Raw genomic sequence first — 5,029 nt, 5'->3', positions numbered from 1 at the left:
AATAAAAACTGATTTACAATGATTTTTTTTGTGACTTGTTGCTTAACATATGTTGGGGTCTGGCATTACATGCTGATTTACATTTTCTGTTATCACAGTGCACAACAATGATCCAGTGATGCACTGTCAAATTTATTTATGTTTCCCCCCTCTTTAAATTCAGTTTTTGTAGTTTTTACCATGCATTGCTGTAGGGATGGCAGTGTCTCTTGGTTGGTTGGTTCGCCAGTTTGGTCCAGACTGAAATATCTCAATAGCTATTGGATGGATTACCATGCAATTTGGAAAAGATATCCATGATCTGGAGAGAATAAATCCTACTGACGTTTGTGATCCTCCTCCACTTTGAGTGAAATTTCTTGACAACTATTGGCTGGATGGTCATAAAATTTGGTTCAGTCATTATTTTACCCACCAAGATGAATTGTACAAACTTTGGTGCTACATTAACCATCTATGGCCAGCATGTGGTCTAGATTTCAGTGTGTCCAGTACATTAGAGTGAAACAAAACTGCAACAACATTCACAACTGCCCCAGCAAGAGCTGCCACGAATACTTAATCAGCAACTACGTCAATATATTTAAATTAAACAAAATGCCATCACACCAACATGTACACAGTTGAAAGCTTTCTTGATGTAAAGAGTGTGTGGGAAATCAGTGTAGGTGAGAATCAGATGTACAGTGCTACTGCTGGTTCCTCCTCCTCTGGTCCCCTTTCTTTTTTTAAATCTCAACCTTGTCCCTCTCAATTGTATGCTCAGGGGGAACAAATTGCAGCGAGACCCACTTCCCCAGTGTTTGTGTTTCTACAGCGAATTGCCTCATCTGTTAAAAACGGGTAGGTGATGCATCTGGACGGATGAAACATTTATCGGAGGACGATTTTTCATTACGGCAAGGAGAGAGCCTCCATCAATATTTCAATGGCCCTGCCTGCCCTCGGGGCGTCAGTGTGTGCAAGCCTGTGTGTGTGTGTGTGTGTTCTACTGCATTTTAGAATGACCACATGTCCTAATGAGAATAGACAAAATCCTCCAAAGTAAAGACAATGTGGCAGTTCTCCAATAGGGGGGCGTGTCAGTCAAGCCTGTGTGTGTGTGTGTGTGTGTGTGTGTGTGTGTGTGTGTGTGTCTACAATTCCCAGCATGTCTCTTCTTCTGCCTCCCTCGCTCAGACATCTCAGAGTAGCATCTTTCCCTGTGCTTTTCCTCTGGATGGCTGCTGTAAGCCGCTCTCCTTTTTTTTTCAGCTGTCACACTTTTTCAGAGTTCACGTAGCTGGTTTTAGTCCCTCACATCAAACATTCATAGCTGAAGGAGACAGGAAATGCAGGTTCTCCACGTGCTCTTCTGTCCTCCATCCATCTCACTTCCATCTCTCTTCAGATAACCCTTAAATCTCCCCAACTCTCTGTCTCTCTCCGTCTCCTCCTTGTCCTTCCCTGCTGCTGTCCATAGCTAGGGTTAAATCTCTGTCATCACAGAAGGATCCTGTAGACACAGAGAGGGAATGGAGAGAGCAACATGGAGCTCATTCATTTGGAGTTATGTTTCTGGCCACCTCACAAATGTATGTTTAATGTGAACTCCTTTTACCTTGTTAGGGTTTCCACCAACTCCTGTTTTGCTATTCCCATGCTTTATTTCCACCACATTCTAAGAAGTACATTGGGTTTTTGTGGTGTTATATTTATGTAATCAAATCAAACAAATCAGTCAATCAAATTGAAATCTACATATACAACATATCAGCAGACTTTCAAAAGTGTTATAAAAGAAGAAATGTTGTCTGAAGTGCAGCCAACAGGGCCAACAGCACCCAGATAATGCCATAGATTCCATCTAGTTTCTATCAGCCTTTTTGCTTCAGGTGATCCAGTCATAATTTTCTCTGAGACTTGTTTAAGTTCATGAGGATGTACCTCATTTTTGGCTGGATGATCCTCACCTTCCGCTTTAACTTGTGTTGGGATTCTAGACTCCAGTCGATTCAGGAAATATCTTCTTTAATTTTTTTATAACATTTTCATCCCACAGACATTTCAATTCCAGAACTCGCTTCAGACTTCCAAAATAAGTTCCTCCCGGAGGCTATTTTGCAGAGGCACCATCATTGCGTACAGCGCCCAAGACAATTGTTATTGGTTTAAAGAAATGCCAATTAACCAGAGCATGGTTTTCTCCTATCCAGGTATTTTGTGTGGACAACAAACCTTCCTATGTATTGCTGTGGAGGAAGGTCTTGCAATGCGAGAAAGATTTCAAGTTAAGAGTTAATGTTTAATAACATTTCTTGTGGGGAACATGTGAAGAGCAATCCCTGCCAGCTGGCTTCATTAGAGAGATCCACCATGTTCACAAGTAGCTTGTCTGTTTGGTGCTGAGCAGTGTAAAGTAGGTTTACATTACACTGTCATTTTATCCACTGTCGGTATGAAGATATTGATAAAAGCAGCTTTAATTTTAAATAGACTTTATACAGAGAGGTCCTTTCATAATGTTTTATTATACCTACTTCTGTAATTATGTCAGTAGTAATGTATTAAGTCGCATCACAATGGTGTGGCTGGTTAGATAAGGAGGAGCTAATTTTACCTTCTCTAGTATATACACTGCTGTTTGGCCTAGCATCATGTTCTATAATCTTATCATATGTCATATGTATATATATATATATATATATATATATATATATATATATATACACACTATGTAGCGCTGTAAAAAGTACAATATTGCCCTCTGAAGTGGAGTAAAAGTATAAAGTGATGAAATGGAAATACTACAAGGACAACTACTCAGTGCATTAGTTAGGTAAATCTCCTTTCTTTCAAAGAGGGGCCTCAGGTATTGAGCTAGCATGATTTTTGCATAATCCTTATGAAGTTCCTGTGGAATTTACATTGACTCTATTATATCGTGCTTTACGTTGTTATATTTTATCTCCTATTGTCTAACTACAACATTCCTACAACATGTCTTAAAGTGAGTTTAACTTGACATGTCTTTATATTTTCTTTGTATGGCTGGATTAACCTTTTGGTATTCCCATGGGGAAAAATGTACTGTTGGGCCCCCATTGGCCTCTTACTACCACCCATTACCTTTTGCTTGCTGTACATTGTGGATTTAGCCTGTACCAATTAAGTAAAGGGGTTACTATTACTATAAATTTCCTACAAGCAGATTTTGACACAGGGTCACAGACAAGGTACAAGAAAGCCACAACATATGTCACCACTATAATATTTCTTTTCCTCTATGGACTTTTTTGGGTTCAAGAAGAATATCCATGAATCTGAGTGATGGGTGGTGAGTGTGAGGGAGGTTGTTCAGAACGTGAGGAAGGAGAGAGTGGAAGACAAGCAGAAGTTAAGCATCCACTTAGCATGCTACAGTCCTATGTTATTCTTCCAGCTTCACTTGAGACGCATCGGTTTCATTTTGTCAACACATGCATGTTACTGTACGCAGGAAAGTGTTGCACTGCTCGTTAATTATCTTAGCCAACATACTGAAATACACATGAGGGAATAGGCTGTGCATGTCACTCCAACCTGACGTTTTAACTGCATGTGAAGTGTGACCCATACATGACACACATACCCTTACACTGGTAAAGTGAGTATGGGAGTTCTAGTGTGGAAATGTGAAACGTCAGGGGGCTAAAAAGGAGTGGGAGTGACAACTAGAATTGAAATGATGTGGGGGTTAAACACACCGGGTTATGGCAGATGAGGAGGGAGAGAGACGAAGAAAGGGCATATGAATATTTGATCTTGAGGATAGGGTTTTCGAAGTGGGGGAGGGCCATCCCAGAAGCCCTTGTGATGAATGGTGCTGTAAAAATATTTACCTTAAACACAGCACTGTGGGACATGAGCAGCAGGGAAGGAGAGCGAAAGGAGGAAGAGGAGGAGGAGACCTTCCTTCCACCGTTCCTTTCCTTCAGTCATTGCTTCCTTCTTTCCAGCTCCCCATCAAATAAAGTGGGTCAGCATTACACATCAATACCAGACGCTAGAGGGGAGGATTTAAGCTGTGATAGATAGATGGGGAAGATGGGAATAGGTAAGAGAAAAGAAAAAAGGTGCTGCATGCAAATGTTTACACATGGAGAATGACTGGGATAAAAGAGAGAGGTCGAGGCGAGTATTTGTAGGAGTTTGATTAAGAGCTGCAATGGAGGAGAGGAGGAGTAAAGAGTGATGAGAAGTATGGAAGAGAAGGAAATGATTAATTCATCTTTAAGTTTCGGAGGGCCACTAGCAATGCAGGTCTGGTAGCAGCAGGCCCTAAGAGACTCCACATGATGGAGAGTGAGCCATTACCATGTTTAAAACATTGCCTCCCGACACCTCATTGTCCTTCCATCCACTCTCACTCCATTCTGATTTAGACTCTAGGGTTTATGCAGTTTTGTTTTCAAAGTGTGGATGCCGATGAAGCGATGAAGGCAAAGAAGCAGATGAAGAGATTCAGACCAGGATTAGCTCGGCCATGTGTCAGTCTGTGCTTGTAGGTGTTTTTACCCATATCCAGTATTTCTGAACACGTATTTACTCACCTCGTAGACATCCGAAGCATCCGTCATTTATCCATTAGACGGCTCTGTATGCCCCAAAGGCCAGCTTGACAAAGCGGGCCAAAATACTCAGTGATGTATTCTTGGCAGAGCAGTCGCTGATACATATGCTGGTGATAAAATTATATAAAAAAAACAGGAGGGCATGGTTTGTTATCTTGGAAGCATGTATTTAGAGATGCTAAACACAGCACAACTCACTCTGGGTCAGTTCACCCAAAAAAAAGGGTTATTCTGAATAATCCACACACTTCACTCTGAGCAGTTTTCATTTGAACTTCTCTGTACTGAAGAAATAGTCCAGATAAAAACTGCTCTGTGGATTATCCAGAGTAACTGGCGCACTTATATTTTAAGAAAAGAGATGTTGCTGCTGAATTTTCAAATTTTTCAAATGTAATTTTTCACCATGCTGTGCACCGCATACATACTTACACTCA

General features: G+C 40.9%; 1 long non-coding RNA gene across 1 annotated transcript in view; it reads right to left on the bottom strand.

The window, feature by feature from the left end:
* Window positions 1–4,598, bottom strand: part of LOC116673114 (uncharacterized) — a 9,032-nt gene extending 4,434 nt beyond the window's left edge. Inside the window, exons 1-2 of the long non-coding RNA XR_004327750.1 lie at window positions 4,572–4,598; window positions 3,861–4,024 (exon numbers count right to left, since the gene is read on the bottom strand). This is a non-coding gene — a long non-coding RNA (uncharacterized LOC116673114). The remainder of the gene's footprint in view (window positions 1–3,860; window positions 4,025–4,571) is intronic.
* Window positions 4,599–5,029: the final 431 nt, after the last annotated feature.

This window comes from Etheostoma spectabile, chromosome 3 (assembly GCF_008692095.1).
Source record: "Etheostoma spectabile isolate EspeVRDwgs_2016 chromosome 3, UIUC_Espe_1.0, whole genome shotgun sequence".
NCBI classification, from domain to species: domain Eukaryota; kingdom Metazoa; phylum Chordata; class Actinopteri; order Perciformes; family Percidae; genus Etheostoma; species Etheostoma spectabile.
Note: the sequence above shows the minus strand (reverse complement) of the source record. Positions and strands in the feature narration are given on the sequence as shown.